The 20,007-nt window shown below is 48.4% G+C and overlaps 1 long non-coding RNA gene across 1 annotated transcript in view; it reads right to left on the minus strand.

Moving 5' to 3' along the window:
* The window catches only part of LOC103590748, a 13,459-nt gene extending 5,342 nt beyond the window's left edge, over window positions 1-8,117 (minus strand). Inside the window, exons 1-2 of the long non-coding RNA XR_550503.1 lie at window positions 7,882-8,117; window positions 7,084-7,090 (exon numbers count right to left, since the gene is read on the minus strand). This is a non-coding gene — a long non-coding RNA (uncharacterized LOC103590748). The remainder of the gene's footprint in view (window positions 1-7,083; window positions 7,091-7,881) is intronic.
* Between the last annotated feature and the right edge of the window lie 11,890 nt (window positions 8,118-20,007).

A 20,007-nucleotide genomic window follows, 5' to 3' on the forward strand; every position in this document is an offset into this window, starting at 1 on the left:
TCTACGTAATCATACGTGATAAATTGTTCTTTCAAGTAAAAACAGCGTTCCATGTGGGCAGTGGCTAGCTGAGCCTGCAACTGAAGCGATCGTGTGGTGCTTTTCCTCCAGACAAACACCGCTCTTTGGTGTGCAACCCATATGTTTCATGTGCACTTCTCTTATTGGCACAAAAAAATTTTGAAAAGCGTACTCAAGAGTTGAGATTTAATAAAATTGAAAATGCGTACTGCTTCCTCAAGGACGTTCCTAAGTGAACCTGGCTCCTGCCGTGGGCACCCAGCTGGAAGGACACAGTCACCGCTGGTGCAGGCGCTGCCTCCATGGGTGCCGCGGCATAGTGGTGACGTGAGTGCCCAGTGTCAACACGGTGACCATGGCAGATAGCATCTTAGTCTTATTATGAAAACAGTTTGCATCTCACTGACCCCGAAAGGGTTTTGGGACCCGGGGGTATACAGAACCCATTGCTGGTCTATACCAATGTTGTTTTACTTTAGTCAAAAAATGAAACTACAGCAAGAGTCAGACATGAGAATACAGGAGTTCTAGTTAAGTGATTGGCTCACGAATGCCAAGAAAATAGTCGTGGATCCGAAATTTCAGGCTGGAAGGGCCCTTTGAAACAGACAAACTTACTTTGCCCAGAGAGAGGAAGTAACTCACCCAGAGCCTCCCAGCTAGTGTGGCCGAAGCAGAGCTACAGGCCAGGCGTTCTAATTCCCAGTCCAGTGCTCTTTCTACCATGCTTGGTCACCTGCAAGTACTCCGTGTGCTGACACTTTGTCCACATGCGAAAAGACCTTTGGTATACTCAGGGTGATCAATGCTTTATTATTATTGGCATATTTACTGTTGGTTTGTAAGTTTGTTTTTGCTTAGCCAACATTCAGGAGGATGCCTATTTTCTCTAGTTGCTTGACCTATAATTATTCTAACTGGCAGTCAGGTGTACAGGGACGCTTAGTTATGCCTTTGTGCCCCAGCGATTAGACCTCCTATAGAGTTGGTTAACCAAGAGAACCGTGTGGATTTTTCCACTCATTTAGGCCACATCACTATTTACGATTGCCAAAGGAGTCTACTTTTCCACCTGCATGTTGGCTCACTTAAAAGAAGCCTCTGGAACATTTTCCATGGGAACTGCCTTAACTGGATTGTCTTGGCATTGCTGATTTCCCTGATCCCAGTCATAACTTTGATCTATAATGCCTCGTGGAATTTCAGAAGAAAACTGTATCCATTTTTCTCCATCTGGCAGTTGGGGAGTAGGAAAGACAGATGTGGCTTCTCCATGTAAACAAGGTGCCGGACACCAGGTCAAAATGACTGATGAAAGTTGAGAGGAAAAACACTTCCTGGTGACTTGCAATTTCCTGTAGAGAGTAAGTACTGGGCCTGCGTGGCTTTTGGACAGCTGAACTGAGAAAATGCATTCACACACCATGAAGAGACGCTTGTCGGCAAAATGCGAGAGCATGGGAAATTTCAGAAGAAAAGTCTGAAACGGGACTTGAGAATTGTTTCCAGCCACGTCTTTCTTGCATTTTCCCCACCAGATAGATCCAGGAGTTAATATCCTGGGTGGTCTCCTCAGAAACTGCCCTGAGCTGGAGATCACCTGTCCAGGGGCAGAGGCTGGACTAGGCAGCCTCTTCTGGTCACTTCCAGCACTTTGATCCTTCTACTGGTAACCAAGTGACTCAGGTTTTAGGATTGTAGTGGGCAGGGCAGCTGTGTGGCACAGAAACACCTTGTTTCACAACAATCCTGCTGCAGCCTTCCTTCCCGTGGTGTCTGGGGACTGCAGGCCTAGAACAGGGTCTGCTGTCTCCTGGGTCTCTTCCAGGTTGGGCTTCCCCAGGTTGGGTTCCCCTGGTCAGGCCTCCCAAGATGGTGAAGATCTGGACTGCACAACTGGTTAATCTTTGTATTAGTCCATTTTGTGTTGCTATAACAAAAATACCTGAGACTGGGTAATTTATAAAGAGAGGTTTATTTGGCTTATGATCCTGGGACAGCTGCATCTGAACGGGCCTCAGGCTGCTTCTACTCCTGGCAGAAAGTGGCTGGCAGCTGGCGGGTACAAGCAGATCACATGGCAAGAGGAAGCAAGAGAGAGAGAGAGGAGATGCCAGGGTCTTTTAAACAACAAGCTCTCTCGCAGGAACTAATAGAGCGAGAACTCACTCATTAATCCCCCCTCCCCCAGGGAGAGCATTAACCCATTCATGAGGGATCCGCCCCCATGACTCAATCAGTTTCCAGCACTGCCACATTGGGGATCAAAATTCTACATGAGTTTTGGAGGGGACAACACATCCAAACTCCATCAATCTTGGGGAGCGTTAAAGGCACAGAGGAGAGTTAAAGCCACAGCCCAGGTCACTCTGGGAAAGCGCTGGCTCCCCTGGAGGCTGCTATGGAAATACCTAAAGGCCTGAGAAGCCAGTGTCTCCAAGAAGGGCCAAGGAAGGCCATCAGAGGATCACTCAGCGAGGCAGGATGGCCGTGTAGTTGGCATTTCAAGGAAACACACACACACACACACAGAGAGAGAGAGAGAGAGAGAGAGAGAGAGAGAGAGAACAAACCTGCTTGTTCAGAGATTTCAACCTGATAGGGGAGGAAAGTTATAACCCCAGGATGGGATCCTTGAAAAGGTGACAGCATGAGGGCACTGCACAAGGGCAGGTAGATGGAGAGGGATCGTGCTAAGCAGGGAAGCCCTCCTGGAGAGCAGCTCTCTCATTTAGGAAGGGTAAAGGGAAGTCACACCCCTTCCCTCTCCTCATCCCTCACTCTCACTAATCCCACCTCACTTGCCACAGGCCCAGGTCAGAGGTCACCCCTAGTACTGTAGAGGCCTCATGCCTCTGGTCATTTACTGAGCCCGGTGGCAGATCCCAGCAGGCGAGGCAGGTTGGAAGTGCAGACTCCTAGGCCAGCTCTTGCCAGGTCGAGAGTGGAGGCCACTGCTGCTGGGGCTTGGAAGAGAATCAGGACATGGTTTCTGACCTCAAAGCTCTTGCTTTCTGTCGGGGGAATCCAGATGCTACATTCCATGTGCCAATGTGGCTTTGAAGTAGGGGTGGGAATGATGTGTCTGGCTCAGGAACTGGTGAGCTCAGGGCCCGGGGCATCTTTACGAGACGAGCTGACTTCCCTAAGCTCCTGCTGCCACAGCCAAGGAGAACTGGCTGTGCCTTGTTCTGATCCATCCAGGAGGCAGGCCAGGTGGGCTCTGTCCCGTCTGTTCCCCCCTCCGCTCTCCTGTCAGGCCCCCCGAGGCGCATGTCCTGATGTGTCCCACTGTTAGTACCCTTGTGCTCTAGTCCGTTAAGTCTGTTTCTCAGCCCCACACCCAAGTCTGAGCTTTCGGCGCCTTCCCGGCTCTAGAGATTGAGTGTAGTTCCAGCCTCCAGGGAGTGTTGTCTTCAGGGCTCAACCCTGTGTTCTCGCAGCAAATGGGCGATGGGCTCTTTCAGGTATCAAGAAGCAGTGACATGCACAGGTCACCTCAGGTGATGGGGGCTTATTGTGAGGATATGTAAGGAAATAAGGCACCCATCTAGCTCTTAGCCTCACAGAGAACTGGATGATCATGGGGCTCTCAAGGGGCCCCAGCCACGACTTGCCTGCCCCATGTGCCTTTTGGCTTCTGCTTTGCTTTCCTGTCAGTGTCTCTTTAACTTTCTCTAACTCCCTAAGACGGAGGATCTGCCTGGGTTCCCAGGGCCAGACCCCCAGCAGAGCTGCCTCCTGGGTGCTGTTCAGCCTCTGGGTGGCCACTGCTGGCTCCAGCACACGCCCCACATGCGGACGTTGGTAGCTGGGAGGTGATGTCAGAGCGCACAAGGAATGGTGACCTGAGTCTAAGGATCCGCCTGAGGCCGCCTTCTTCAGATCGGGGCGTGCGCCAGGGTTTTAGGAAAAGCACAGGTAAGAGAGCTGCAAGTCGTGAGTCAGGCCAAAGCCACACAGCGCGTTGAGGGTCCTGTCAGGGCGTGGACCCTGGCTGAAGCTCTTCCTGATAGTGCTCAGCATGTCCCAAGACATTGCCACACGCCCTTCTCTGCCTGTGTGTGGAAAAGCTTCATGGACATTTCCCCACATGTTATTAGAGCTCCTCATCCACGCCCATCGAGGTCAATACGCTCGTCCAACTGGGAGCTGGAAAGGACCGTCAGGGTCACCTATACTGTGCTGAGCTGCCTGCAGTGCGGGATGCCCAGAGCTTTCTGGACCCAGCTGCCTGCACCAGGCCCCTTCCCCTCGCTGCGCCCCCCTTACCTTGTAAGGCCTTACATGGGGAAGGCAGGAGGCAGCCGCAACCAGACAAAGGAGGCTGCCACCGCCTGGCTCCCCTCAAAGGCAGAATTACTCATTTCAGGGGAAACATCCAGAGTGTGATGGGAAATGAATCACTGACGTTCATGAGAGACCACATTATAGGAGAGCACTTTACAGAAGAGGGGCATAGGGGCTGGCGATGAAGGGAAACCAGCCACAAAGGGGACCATTCATCACTCAGCACTTGACAGAGGAGGCCTAGGGAGCAGGGATGGGGAGGAACGGGGCACAGTTCTCCCGTGGGAGCCCAGTTTCAGGGAGCGAATGGCTCCCAGTCCCTCACCAAAGCATTAGGATGAGGCAGCTCACCTGCACAGGTCGGAAGTGGAGGATGGAGGCGGGGCTGCCCTCACTTCAGCTCCTGCCCTTCCCCTGCTCCCTACAGTGAATTGATGCGCCCCCTCGCCCTTGCCTTGAACAAAGACACTGCCACTCACTTGGCTGTGGGTAGGGTGGGCAGGCTGCCAGGGAAAGTCTTGCACACCTTCATCCCACCTTGCAGTCAGGGACCCTCACCCACCACCACTCCTGTCTCGCCCACCAGCCCAGTCTACACAGAGGAGGTGGTGACATGGCCCGCTCTCTGGGAGGGTCGGTGGGGGGGTGGGGGGTGGAGTTGAGCCTGTGAACGGGATGTGGCGAGGCCCTCCTGCCCTGCCTTATTTGACAAATAGTGGACAGCTGAATGGAAGAAGGGCAGACTGCATTTCCATTTTGAAGATATGAGAACCTGAATCCCCAAGAGGTTAGGTGACATGACTGTGCCACTCTGTCAGCGACATAAGAGATGGGGCAGGGCTGCACAATATAGTGAGAAGAGCAGGCACCTTTGACCATGAAGTCCTAGTTCCAAATCCAGGTCTGTCTCTTGCTTGCTGTGTGACATAGAGGAAGCTCCTTAACTTCTCTGAGCCTGTTTCCTGATCTGTAAGATAAGGAAAATAAGTCCCATTGTGAGGCCAAAGCGAGAACACCTGTGCACACGGCCCGGCCCAGCTCCTGGCCGTGAGCTCCATGCTCCACGCGTGCTGCTTTCCTTCCTTCTCTAGCCACATGCCTGATGACCACATCCAAACGTGTCAGGACTGCCACACCATGCTGCACCCCCGCTGGGAAATGGCACCCTCCCTAGACTGCCCTTCCCCGGCCTTGCTGTTCTGCATAGCTCAAGCTATAATTTCTGCTGGGATAATTGACTTAGGGGACGGACCCATTAGATAAAGGTTCTTGAAGTTTTTCTGGATCATGGACTGCTTTGAAAATCTAATGAAAGATATGGATTCCTCTTCCCAAGAAAAAAATGAACGCTCACACATCCACCACCCACAGTTTCCCATAGAATTTCAGGGGACTCCCAGGAACTCTGAAACCACACCCAAAACTCCTTTACCAGACGGAAGGTTGGGATGTGTGAGCATAGACCCAGCATTATGGGTGACTTGTTGTATAGCCCAAACAGTCTTTCCCTTGTGCAATGGCCAGGCAGAGCCTCTGAATGTACCCAGTGGGGTGAGAATGAGAAGTTTGGGAACGTGAGTGAGTGGTCGGGAAGGTGACCCTGCAGAAAAGGTGGCAGCATTGAGCTGGCTTGGCCTGGAGGAGAGAGAGCAGTGACGATCGGCTGAGAAGGGCTTAAACACCAGAGTGGCCACCGCCTCTTCTCCCCTTGCACTAAGGATTCAACAAGAGGAAAAAAAAAGTTATCAGACAGAATTAAAACCCTCCAGCAGGGAAAGTAGGTGAACAACAGAACAGAAGTTATGGGCTCTCTGAACTCAAATGCTTTTGAAAAACAGGGCAGACATGCATTTTCTTGGTGTGGCTGAGGTCTTAGCAGTGTGCGTAGGAGACTGGCCTCACTGACCATTCCTGCTGCAGCAACACTCAGTCTGGAGAAATAGAGGCCCCGTGGGATTGTGCCACCACCAGTTTTAGAGCGGAGCTGTCTCATAAAGTTGCTGCTACCTGGTTCCTTTTCTCCACCAGTATCTGAGTGAGCGTTTCAAGGGCGGGCTTGGGGCCTCTGAGCCCAGGTGGGCATTGCTGCACTCCCAGAGCTGTGCAAGAGGAGAGACAGGCCTATCTGGCTTTGATGGAGCCCAGGGCACAGGCCAGCATGGGGCTGCCAGACTTAGCCACAAGCTCTGAATTCTCAACTCCTGTTCTGGAAGAATGTCCTGACTTTGCTAAGTGGAGAAAGGTTTGTCCCCTCATGAACAGGTCTTTAAGGCCTTATAGACTCTAAATTTTTTATTTTTTAAATTTTTTTTTACTTTTTTTTTTTGTGACCGGTAAGGGGATTGCAAGCCTTGGCTTGGTGTCGCCTGCACCGCGCTCAGCCAGTGAGCGCACCGGCCATCCTTATATAGGATCTGAACCCGCGGTGGGAGCGCTGCTGCGCTCCCAGCGCTGCACTCTACCGAGCGCCCCACGGGGCCAGCCCTAGACTCTAAATTTTTTATTTTTAAAATTTTTTTTTACTTTTTTTTTTTGTGACCGGTAAGGGGATTGCAAGCCTTGGCTTGGTGTCGCCTGCACCGCGCTCAGCCAGTGAGCGCACCGGCCATCCTTATATAGGATCTGAACCCGCGGTGGGAGCGCTGCTGCGCTCCCAGCGCTGCACTCTACCGAGTGCGCCACGGGGCCAGCCCTAGACTCTAAATTTTTTAAAATGCAATTCTCAAAATTTAACAGCCATAGAATGACATTTTATTACCACTGAGGAAAAACCTAAACCCTTGGTTTTATACTATCACCTACCGACAGGACCACAATAGTTGGAACCTGTTAAATTGTTAATATGGGGAAGAGGGTCTTCTGTTCTTTTTCTGCTACAGGCCCACTTTGGATACCAGCCAGGGCCGTTTTGCCCCTATTGTGTGGCACCATGTGGGAACAAATCCAATTCCAGAATTCCAGAATCACGTAACTATAAATTCCAAAGGTCCAAAGGTAACATGCCTGTTCATAACATAGGGACTTTTCCTTTTTATTCAGCCTCCTGTAAGTAATAATGTTTATTGGACCCATGTTTTGTATCCTCTCGTTTTTGATCTGCTTACTTGGGGTGACTCAGAGCCTCCTCTTTCACCTAATGATACTGCTGACACTGGAGGGCTCCGGGTCCATCACAAGATTGCAGAATAAATTATAGTACTAATTTTACTGCTAGCAACTTTTGCATTCCCTTTCAACCACAATGGTATATAAATCATATTTTTATAGCTTTTAATCATATTATAAGCTGTGGAACACCAAATATTTATTCAAACTGCAGGAGTCGGTGGAAATTCTAAATGGGAAAACAATCATCCTAAATCCGATATTCCTGTCTGTTCTCACCCTCGGATATTGGAAATAGTCTGGACTTTAATTGGGTCTCTCGCCATTCTAATAATTTTACAGAAAATAAATTATGTTGGATAGCTGCTGTTACCATCGACTAAGTTAGGATCCATATATATTTGCCATCTCCTCTACACTCTGATATCTCTAATCTTAATGTTTCTCGTATGTTTATATTAAAACAGAGAGCAGAAGCTTGGTTACCTGTTAACCTCACAGGACAATGGATGGGGAATTCTGCCCTGGAGCAAGTCACCTCTGCTCTAGAGAGAGTGCACCCTGAGAGATTCTTGGACATTCTTATGGCCTCTACAGCTACAACTGCTATAGCAGTGACTGCTCTCATTCTATCCAAATGGCACAAAGAATGGCTCTTTTCAGTCTATGACCTCTGAGCTTCTATCTCAAACTAAACTTTAATTCCTCCATGACATGGATGTACAAACTTTTCATTCTGGAACTTTTCATTCTGATTTACATGGAACTTTTCATTCTGATTTACATGGAGATATTCAAAACTTAATAATTAAAATTCTACAACAAATGACACAGCTTCAAGAAGAAGCTCAAAAGATTACTATTAATCATTTAAATGATTTGGCCCATTGGCTTTTATCCTACCCTGTGGTTTTCTGGTTTAAACATAAGAATTTGGATTAATGCAGAAATTAGTGTCTTATGTATCTTGTGTTTTCTTATAGTGAGTAAACTGTTATGTTCCATGTTCCAATGGACTCGTCAAGCTGAAATAATGCTGACACTTCTTCATCAGAACATCTTTGACTCCGACTCCGTTGACTCCGACTCCTTGGCAGCTTCCAATTTTTAAAATAAATAAATAGGGGGGAAATGTGGAGGGTTAGAAATCTTGATTCTCATTTGATTTTAGAATGGGGTTTTTAGGTAAATGCATGTATGTTGCAAAAGCCCTCGGGTAGGGGCCACAGCCCATAGATAGCATGGCAAAACCCCATTTAATCAATTCTAATTATATAATGTTGATTATCATTTGATTTTTAGAATAGGGTTTTTAGGTAAATGCATGTATGGGGCAAAAGCCCTTGGGTAGGGTGCCACAGCCCACAGATAGTGTGTCAAAAGCCCATCTAATCAACTCTAATCACTGCTTAGGTATGGAATTGTGTACTTTAATGATTTTAGAGCTAACAGGTGGTTGTCATATTGATCCTGTTAAGAGATTTTAAGAATTGCTAAAGGGAAAGATGTGAAAAAAATGTTTGCTAGGGGCAAGCTGTCAGTTGGGGGAAACTTAAGAGATAACTGTACTTAGATTTTATCATAAGAATGTAACTTTTGCTTAAGGAGAGGTTATGCTTTAGATAATGAGCCAGTTTGACCAACTTAGCTTTTCAGTAATTGTACTTTGGAATGTCACTTTGTTAATTTCACTGATGTCACTAGTTTCCATTGTTAAGCTATACTTAGCCATAGATAACTTTTGTAACACCGCCCATGTCTTTTGTGTCCTTTTGTAATGATTGAATCAACTGATTTTCCTTGTGAAACTTCCCTGTTTTTACAATAAAAAACAGAAGCTAACTTTGAATGGCTGCTGTACCCAGCTTTCTTCTTCTAACAGGGGAGTTGCTGGGGTCCAGACCCTTTGGACTTCTCATCGCATTCACGGTGCTTTGAGTAATCCTTTTTTTCATCTCTGTTACACAGTGAGAAGTGTAACAGCTAAGCACACTGACTCTATGGCCACCTTGACCTTGGGCTCATCCTTCCTGCATCAAAAATTACAAAACAAAACAAACAAACAAAAGATTTCAAAGCCACATTTAGTAGAAAATTTGGGGAAGATAGAACACCAATACAGAAAAGAATAATTTAGAAAACCAATAAAGAAAAGAAGAAAATAAAAAGCACCTACGATTCTACCAACCCACATTTAGACACTATTAACATTTGGTGAGCTCTTTACCATTTGTCTTTTTTTTCTTCCCTTTTCAGTAGCATTTAAGTTATATATCCTCGAACTTACTGGGGCTTGGAGCTCTTTGCCTCAGTTTTCCTGTTTAGAAAAACAAAATTATCCAACTGCTTTCATGTGGTTACTTCATCTATTAGCCTGGAGAGATGCACATCTGCCCATTATAGGCAGCTAGGATGAAAAAGCCGGAGTAATGGGCACGAAGCCATGCAGCAGGCTGGTGGAACCCTGGGGCTCCTAGAAAAATTTCAATAGAAAATTTCAAAGAAAAATTTCAAAATATCAATGAAAAATTTCACTAGAACCACACATGACAGATCCGTCCAAGGTCTTTCTGAGAACTGTGCTTGTACTTCTGTGATGCAAAATTGGAGCAGCGACCAATCCCAAGAAAGAGTTTACAATTTGCTTTTTGAGCTGATCACGCGTTCGGACAGAACTTCCTCTTTTCCACATCGTCCCTGTCCCGTTCACCTTCAGTGCAGACAGCTGTCCTGACCTTCCTTAAGGAAATGAGGCTCACTGCTTGTGTGGCAAACAACAGTAAATTCAGCGTTTGCTTTAGACTGTGTTGGGGGTCTTTGTGTGCTTCCCCGTGACCCGGGTCTCACTCCAGTCATCTCTGTGGCCAGCGGACTATTGCTCCCTTTTGAGATCCTTCTTCATTTCTGGGGAGCTTTTCCCAAGCCTCCTGGGGGGTGACAGGGCCCTGCTTATTTACCAAGTTGCTCAGAGGTCTCCACTCGAAAGCGATTGGCCTCATGTGGTTGGTACGCATCCCCTTGCTTTTCTGGTTGAGAATTTCCTTCTCTTAAAATTGTCTGTAGTACGAGTGTGCAGAGCTGCTGACCTCTGTTCATGCGACCAGATCGCGGCTGGCAGGGCATCCCTTCCAACTTCCATCTCTCGGCCAGATGCCGTCATTCTCCAAACTCTTCTGGATTTCGTCTTGTTTTGGAAATCAGAGCCCGGTTTGAGTAACGAGAACTTCTGGGAAAAATTACCAAACATTCACTATTTGGCAGGAACATCTGTCACCTTGGGCTTGTCACCGCCCGTCCATGCTCACTCTTGGATGGGGCAGTGGGTGGACCCCACACTCCTCCCCACTTCCCCAGTCTTCCCCCAAAGCTTTTTCTACCTCACGTTAGGCATGACTTCAAGCCAACACTGAATAAGCGCTGATTTCCTGGACCACAGGGGCAGCTACCGTATGGCATCCTAGCCGCACACAGTTAGTGCGCCTTTCCTGGCACTCTACAGCAGGCCAAGTGAGCTCTCCTGAAAGCCTTTGACTGCAAGTGCAGTCATTGTGCTTTCTCTTATGTATTTGAAATCAGGGCCTCTTGAATCCTACCTGCAAATTTATGCAAACAATATGCAAAAACTTGTGACAAAAATTAGCGAAGAAGACCTTTTTGCAGGTGCACCTAATACCTAGCAGGGGACTATTTAAAGGTGGGGGCGCAGGTGAGAGTTGAAGCAGAGGAGAGGAGAGGAGAGAGGGGTTTGGTTGGTGTCTGCAGCAGTGATGGAAGACCTTGGGGTCTTCCTCCTACCCTATCTTCCGACTTGGGAGTAGCCAGTAAAGGTGCAAAAGAGAGTAAGGGGCTTCCCGTCTCTTTCTCACTGTGGAGGCATCTTCAGAACTGGGGTGAGGAGGGAATCTATTAGCCACCCTTTGAATTATTCCAGATGCCACATCTGGTACTGAGGATAAGTTTGGGAGGGTCCCCAAGTCCTCTGACCTCCCCATGCCATTACATTTACACCAAACTATGCCACTTTATAGTAACTTCAAATTAAAAGATTTAAATTGTCCCCCTGGGAAGTCAGGCTTTGTGGATTTTACTTTTCTGTGATTCTTCTCTGAACATCATTGAACCATTTAAACGTTGTCTTAAAATGTGAAGGTTCTTCAGTGATCATCTGGTTTGACCCCTTTGTTTTACACACGAGGAAACTAAGACACTGAGAAGCGGCTCACCCCAGTTCGCAGACCTCGACTCTCAGTCACACTTCTCATTCAACAGCAGGTCCTCAGCAATCTGGGCGTCATTTGAGATATTCTGGGAGCAAAAAATGCTTTTCTTTTAAAGGGTCAAGAGCCACGTTACGAGTATACACCACTGTCATTGCTAAGAAATTGTGTGACTTATGGACATCGCCAGCTTCTAATTGTGCTTTTCAAAAGACCAGGCAGTCGGCTGGGCTGCGGTGGTCGCTCTAAGTCTTGTAAACAACTTCTGGGCTGTCCAAAAGGGCCCAGGTTTTGTGATCACTCTACCCTTTGGCTGTTCATGGCAGTAATGCAGCTGGGGGTTGGGGGAGGAAGAGAAAGAAGGCAATGGCAGAGTGGGGGCGGGGTTGATAAAGGTCAACATTTATTGAGCACCAACTCTATTCCTGACATTATGCTTAGTGCTTTACGCAATATTATCCCCATTTTACAGATTGAGGAAATCGAGGTTGAGGGAGGCTAAGTAATTTGCCCAAAGTCTCACATCTAGTAAGTAAGAGGATCCAGGATTTAAACTTGTGGCTTTCTGATTTCAGAGCCCAAGCTTGTCACTACCATGGTCATAAGGCCATGGTGTAGGGAGAAGGTCAGGTTTCCAGGAAACTTCTAAATGGCCACAGCAAAGAATGACTGTCTTATGTCCTGCTCTTTGGATGAGTGGCCTTGAGGGGACTTTGAGCACCACAGTGTGCGAGAAGGTGAGGGGAGGAGGGACCCGCACTGGGCAGCACCTGCTCCGCCTCGCCCACTTTTCCTGGGGCTGACAGACTGAGGCTTTTCCTGAAGGTGTGGTCTGAGGGTCTTGGGGTGTTACTTTTGTTCTGGTGGAGGCAGTTTTCAGGCTCAGATAAAACGACAAGCATGTCTTAGGCCCTCTCTGTCCGTTCTTGAGCCAGTAAGCAAGCACGGCCACTGACCTGACAGACCTCGCTCATACTCCGAGATCCATAACCTAGCTCAACAAAACTTTTTGTAGATTATCTACGGAAATTTTTACGACCCTTAATCTTTTCCACTTCTCAGCTGTAGCTTTAACTCATGGAGAGGGTGGGCTGCTTAGCACTTGGGCTAAAGTTTTTGGGAAGGATATGGAAGCCAAAGACTGACAGGAGGTTTTGGCATTATTTGTGACTATCCCTTCTCCCTGCTATTCCATTTCCTTGGGCACTGAAGCTAGGCTCGTGATGTAGGGCCGCTGTTCACTTTGAAATCTGTCCCAGCATCCTCAGCTCAACCGTGAACTAACTGCCAGTTGCCCCTTGCCCACCCCAACGGAATTAACGGAAGTGTCCACAACCCTCCCCCGACTTCCCTGGTCAGAACCAGGTCCTTAGCAGACACGAGCTCTTCCTTCTTCTGAGACAGCCTCCCTCCTGTCTTGGAGTAAGAAGCCCTCTCCTGTGGAGGCCAAGCTTCAGACAGAGAAGTTGGGACATTCATTTATTCCCATCAGGAACCCCATTATTTACTTCAATAGGACTGTCAGGATCTGTCCCATGAAGAGCTGCTGGCAGAGGCAGACAAAAGCCAAGGAGAGAGTGTGCAGGAGATAAAGTGCTCAGGAAGGGTGAGCAGTCCCTGACTGCAGCCGGAACTGAAGAGAGCTGTAACTTTGGGCCCAAAGTGGTAGACACCTGTTGGTTAAGTCACATATTTATTAGATAGACCTGGCTGATCCTTTCCCCAGAGATCTTGTAACATAGCTGCAGGCAAATGGGAAGGACATGGAAGACATTAATCACTGCACATGTTTAGGAATTAGTCCCTTTTACAGGGTGTGAGTAGTGGAAGTCCCTGTAAAGTGTGTATAGAAAGAGGGAAATTAACAGAAGAAAGGCCCTAGGAGTCAGGGTTTGGTCATAGCAAGGAGGTCAGAGACATCTTGGGGTATGGAGAATAAAACCAAATTATAACTGGCCCTGAAAGCGAAACTCCATGACTGAAGCAGGGTTACCCTGAGCATTTCCTCTGGTTCCTGGCTTTGGATTTAAGGTCATGGTTGACAGGTGAATGTCTACACAAACAGGCAGGCATGTGTACTTACCTGTCTTGGAGTTTTAGAGGATTTTCTCCAAGCTGAAGATTGTCAGCTAGGTGAAAATATCAAGGAAGGTTATAGTTGCTTTTTCTCTGAATTGTCAGGAAGTTGCGTGTTCATAAGACTCTAGTGGAGGTTCAGTGTAGCATAGAGGAGAAGGCATTGGATTTAAATTTGACTCTTGGCCCTGCCAAGCTGTATGCTCTAGGACATGCCATTTAACATTTTCATCTGTGCTCTAGAAAGATTTTCACCCATCTTGCAGGACTCTTGTAATGATTAAGATGGCGAATAATCAGGAAAAAGCTATGTGAACTGTAAGGAGCTGTCATCACCTTCCAGCGGTGGTGGCGATGACCTCTGTACTCCTGGGATGGTCGGTGCACGTGCTTGTCTAGAGAAACTGTCTGCACAAGAGAATCCTTCCCTCTTCAGGAGTCTCATAGTCAGGCTAAAGGATACTGACAGTACCTGATGTTTAACATAATGAGACCCACCATCTACTGCTTTATGCACAGAAGATATGGGGCTGAGGGACCCTTGGTTGCAAAGGAGGGGAATGCATAAGGGGAAGGATCTTGAACAACCTTCGAGAGCCATACGAATGGCAAGTTATTTTTGTTCAGGAACACAAAGCAGACAACATTAGCAGTACGAGGAATGCAAACCACATCGTGCCACTCTAGAGCACTGAAGGGAGGGAACACAGTTACACAGGCAAAGAGGCTCCTCTGCTCCCAGCCGGGCCCTGGTTAGATGTAAACGAACCATGAAGGCAGTCGACACGTCCTCTATCTCCTGGTGTTCCATGCTTCTTAGCGTGTTTCTTTAAGAAAAATCCTAAAAGCAAAGCAGTGTTGCACTTTCTTCAGCTTGTTATCTCATCTGAGCTTTACGTCTATGTTCTTCTGTTGAGAAAAATCTCAAGGCATTTTCTGTTTTCAGGAGTAGCCGACTCTTCCCAGGCACGGAGTGGGGGAGGGTCTATGCAATTTCTCCAGTTATGTGCAGGGCTGTCTACTGGGTGAGGATAACAAAAGTAAAGCAGAGGTCCTGCCTTTAAAGGAAGAAAAGACTTCTACCCCAGTATCTCTATTTGGGTAGAACACGATTTGTTGAGACAGAGAACAGATTTGGGGTTCAGAAGGAGAAGCAGCTATTTCTAGGAAATTCTATCTGCTGGAGGTAGACTGAGTGCCTGAAAAGGAAATAGTAGGAAATAATGCAAGAGGCAGCATTCACCCACATTGCAGGTGGCCTTGGATGATGCGTTAGGGATCTGTGACGTTATTTTGAAGGCATAGGGAGTAATCGAAGTTTTTGAGCAGGGGACTGGCATGATCGCCTGCCTATAAATAGATGCTGAAATTTGAAATCTCATTTTTGAGAATGAACTTAAAAGATAATTACGTGGGTGGATTTAAGAATGACTTGAGAATGTTCAAAAGGAAACAGCAGCTTCAGCTTGTCCTCCTGCTAACGTCGCACTTGCTGCTTCTCGGTCTTGCTTCATTTAGCCTGGAGAACTATGCACATGCACACAGGGGGCTTGAATTCTTTCATAATTCCTCCCTGTGTCTGAGATAGCCTCAGACGCTTAAGAAATCTAGATGACACTTCTAACTGGAATGCCATGAGAGACATTCCATGTGGCTGAAAGGAAGGAAGCAGCCGCCCCAGGCCAGAGATGTCCCTCCCTGAGAGGAAGGGCACTGAAGCAGAGAGCCATGATGGACGCACCTGCTGCCGAGGGGGGTGCGGTGGGGCAGTGCACCAAGCTCTGGCAATCTTGCTTTAAGTCTGGGCATTGCCACTAATTTGCTGTGTGACTTTGAACAAGTTACTTTTCTTCTCTGGGCCTGAGCGTCCTCATTTGTAAACTCAGAGGTTAGACTAGATGGTCTCTAAAGTCCTTTTAAGCATTCTGCAGGTCCCTGGGAAGGAGCAAGACTGCTCGCAGCTTTGGCACAGCAAATCTGATGATCCCCTCGGTTCTCTACCCTCTTACTGGTGCTGAGGGAGGTGGTACAATGAGGCGCCCTTGTGTTCAGAACCTTGCAAGGTCTTACGGCCCTGCTGGAGGCTAGCACAGTGAACCTGGGCACGTCACTGTACCTCTGTTTCCTTTTCTTCCTTTTCTTCAAAATAGATAAATTAATGTGTCAATATCCTCCAGCCAAAGACTCCTCCTTTTGGCCAAGGGAGACAAAGTCAAGCTGTCGGACGTTAATCTGTGACGTACAGATTGAGGCCATTGCTGATTTTTTGCTGATGAGGATAAGGAGGGTGTCCAGAGAACACAGTGTGTAGCTGCACTAGGGTCGATCTCTTCTGGCTCTTTTGTTGACTCCTGTGACTTAACAATAGCTGCCCAGCACAATTAGACCCTGGACAGAATATATCAATCAACTGCAGCATAGGCAGTTATTAGAAACAGAAGAATTATTAATCCCTGTAACAGGTCTCAAAGCCAAGGGACCTAGACTATAAAACTCAGATAATGAAAACATGTCCCAGAATCTATCTGGATGTGCTTCATAGAGAGCCAGGTGGCTTTTCCTTTTACCTGGTGACATAATTGTGTTGACACAGCACAAATTTCTTTGAGTAGCTGTGGAGAAATTAAGGGCTTAGCTGACTCTGGCTAATGAAGTTTAAACTGATTTGCTAGATTTCTACAACAGAAATGTGTCATTTATGATGTATGTTGGGGTCAGCGCCTCTGCCCCTGCTGCCCAGCCCTGCCACTCCCCACCGGCCCACAGCTCCTTGAGATAAGGTGATGAGACCAGTTTTCACGATGGCCTATGTTAGTAGCCACTTTGATGCTAGGCCACCTCCCGGGCTGCTGGCTGGCCCGTTGACAAGCTGTCCTTTGCCAGGTGCCCACCCCTGTCCTGTCCGCTGTAGCTGGGGTAGCAGGATCACCAATGATGGCCTCATTTCCTATGTGGAAGGGACTCTTTATGGTGATGGTGGGGTGTGTGTTGGGAGTAAGGGGTGGAAAAAGGGGATGTTAAAAAAGGTAATAGCAGGTCTCCTAAGACCTGGCCTGTCTGAACTTTTGCCCCAGCAATAAAAGTTATGAAGCGCTCTGGCGGTGCTTTGAAAACATTCCACAGGCCTGTGCAATGTGTGTGGGAGAGACACCAGTGCTGCCCACAGTGCCGTCTGAGTCGGAGCCCCCATCAGCCTGCCGCGAGCAGCTAGGTACTTGCCTTGGAAAGTACTGCCGCATTCCTACTCTCCCTCTCTCTCTTCTTTTTTGTGGTTCCATAAATGAGAACAAGAACAAAGTGACTGGAGAGGTTCACAGAGCTCTTTCTGGTGACTGGCAATGACCCGTGGATTGCCCTAAGAAATGGGCTCCACTGTGCTCCTATTTGTCTGATACCTCAGCTCATCTGAACCTTTTCCTTAACATTTCTGAATTTCTAAGTAGTATTTGGAGCGTAGCAAATGCTTAAATGTTTGATACATGAATGAATGGATCGATGGATGAAGACAAGAGGTTGCCATCAACCCCCAGGAAGGAAGGACAGGAGAGGACCGAGTGGCTTGGCTTTGGTAGTAAGAAAGGCATAGCTGTGAATCCTGGCTCTGCCATTTGCAAGCTGTGTGACATCGGGACAAGTTACTTAAGTTCTCTGAGACTCCCTTTCCTCAACAGTGAGATTAGGATAATGCCCACTTTAAAGTTCTGTGGGAAATCTGAAACACTGTGTACTTCCTAGCCCAGGGACTGACAGCTGTAACTGGCATCAGGCCAGCACCAGGGGGCAGAAGGGCGGGGGCCGCTCACTCCCCATGTGGAGGTGGGTGCTCAGGCCCAGCACGGGGACTTCACTGCTTGGCTATGGCTGTGGAGAGAGGGAAAGGAAGGGTAGGCCCATGCCCGAGCTATGTGTTTCATCCTCAACATCCAGGGAGCAGGAGGCCGCACTGCCAACCACAACTTGGATAAAGGCCCGGCAGGCGGGGGCTATGCCCTGGAAGCTCTTCTGGGGAAGAGCTGGGGAAGACCAGGACCCAATATGAGGGTAACACCACTAGCAGTGCCAAAGTCTACACAGGGTAAACGAAGGCTTAGGATCAGAGGTCAAGTCTGTGGGTCAGTTTGGGGGCAAAAGGCAAAAGCCAAGAGCTAGCAGGACCCAAGAGCAGGAAGCGCCAGCATGAGAGGTCCCCCTCACGCTGAGCTCCCGGGGTGGGTGGCCTTGGAAGTCTAAACCTCTCCTGTCTCAAAGATGCAGCCCTGCAGTCCAGTGTGGGCCAGTCTGTGCTGCAGTGAGATGGGGAGGAGGGAAGAGGAGGCTCTGCGCAGAGAAGCTCCAGTGATGCTCCTTCTGCAGATGAGACTGACACGTGCTCACGTGCCGTGGTAATGAAGCATCTCCCACGCTCCCACTAAAGCCCCTCCTCCTCCTCACTATCTCGAGGGCGCCACCTCTTGGAGTGAATATGCCAGTGTCTCTTCTATCCCAATTTCTCGTCCTTGCAGTTCTCTGCCCTTTACCTTGAGGCCTCGTCCAGCACCAAGGGCTTGGCCATTCTGCTTCCTCCCAAGCCTCCGTAAGTGTCCTCGCATCTTCACTTGCTTCTCTATGACCGTGTGACAGCACTTCCGCAAAACTTCCAGTCCTTGACCTCACCGTCCACCCATTTCAACAATCACTGAAAAACTAACATTGGCTCAATCTAGCTGATGGCTTCTCTGCTCCTACTTGGGGTGGCTGAGGCTGCTGAAGGTCACACAAGCTCATGGGTGCAGGCCAGCACAAGACTTCCAACCTTTGTCCTCAGTGTTGCCCCAGAGTCCTCCTATGGTCTCTGGCCAGCTTATGTCTTGCTCCCTGCAATAGCGATCACAGACCCTCACCAGTCTCTTTTGTCTGTCTTTCCTACTAATTTGCCCCTCCCTACCCTCAACTCCCAGCAACCTCACCCTCTACTTCAAGGTAAAAGTCAAGTTCATTATGTGGGAGAAGCTTTCTCACCTTCTGGCCCCCTCCTGCCCACTCTTCTGGCAGCTTCTCCTCCCATGACAATGGCAGAGGGTTCTTCCTTTGGAGTAAAGTGAATACTTCCCCAGAGCTCTGAGTTGCTCCCCTCACCTTTTTGTAGGGAGCTGGTTCCACTCATGGTTCTTCTCTTGCATTTAAATCTTTTCCTCCCTACCAGCTCTCTCCCATTAGCATTTAAACATGCTCCTGGCTCTTTCAATAGAAATGACCACAAAACCCTCTTTTCATCTCTCAGTCCCTATGAAGCTGTGGCCTGCCCCTATTTGTCTTTACAGTCAAAGTTCTTGAAAGTATTGTTGGCATGTTTTGTCTCTACGGCGTCCCCACCCACTCACTTCTCAACCCTCACAATCTGACTGTCACGCTCCCCTGCCCCCAAGAATGTTTGTGCAAACCCCTTTAGCTGCAATCAAAATACCTAGTGGACACTACCTCTCAGGGCTCACATTCCTAGAAGGCTCCTCAATGGGATGCCATTGACCACCCCCCACCCCTCCCCAAACTGCTCTCCTGACTTGACCTCCCTGACAGTGCTGTCTCCTGGTTTTTCTTCTGCCTCTCTAGCTGGTCTTCTTCAGTCTCCTTCCTGAGATGCTCTTCCTCTGTCTTCAGAGTTCCAGTGTGCTCTCTGCAATTCCCAATCAACACCTTCCCCTTGGGTGAGCTGATTCTTTTCCAAGGTTCAACTGCTGTTGTGATGCTGGTGAGTCCCAACTGGGATCCAAAGGCCAATTGTCTTTCCTGAAGACCAGAGCTGTAAAGCCACCTGTCACCTGGGCATCTCCTCTTGGCTACAATCTTTTCCTTCTGCTTTATTCCCTACCTTGGTAAATAGCGTCTCCAGCCGTCCAACTGGCCAAATTAACCACTACAGGACACCCACCTCTGACTCAGTCCAATCGGGTGACTTCTCTGTATCCAACCTGTCGCTAAGTCCCGTTGATGCTACCTGGCTGTGGACTTCTTCCTGGCTGTGGACTTCATCCTTCTCTCCATACTTGCTGCTTCTATCCAACTCCAGCCCCCATCGCCTCTTGCTGGGATTTATGCAACAGCCACCCACCTGCTCTCTCTGACTTGGTTTGTGGATTCCTCCCGTCCATTCTCCACACAGCTGCCAGAATGAACTTCTACAAATGTAAACCTGCTCATGCTCCTGCTTGAAATTCTTCAGGGCTTCCCTGATGCCTTCAGAATAAAGTCCAAACTCCTTAGCGGGGTGTCCAAGGCCCTCCATGTCACATAGTGTTATGAGCATGGAGAGTGGGACTCA

This window comes from Galeopterus variegatus, unplaced genomic scaffold, assembly GCF_000696425.1.
Source record: "Galeopterus variegatus unplaced genomic scaffold, G_variegatus-3.0.2 Scaffold869, whole genome shotgun sequence".
NCBI classification, from domain to species: domain Eukaryota; kingdom Metazoa; phylum Chordata; class Mammalia; order Dermoptera; family Cynocephalidae; genus Galeopterus; species Galeopterus variegatus.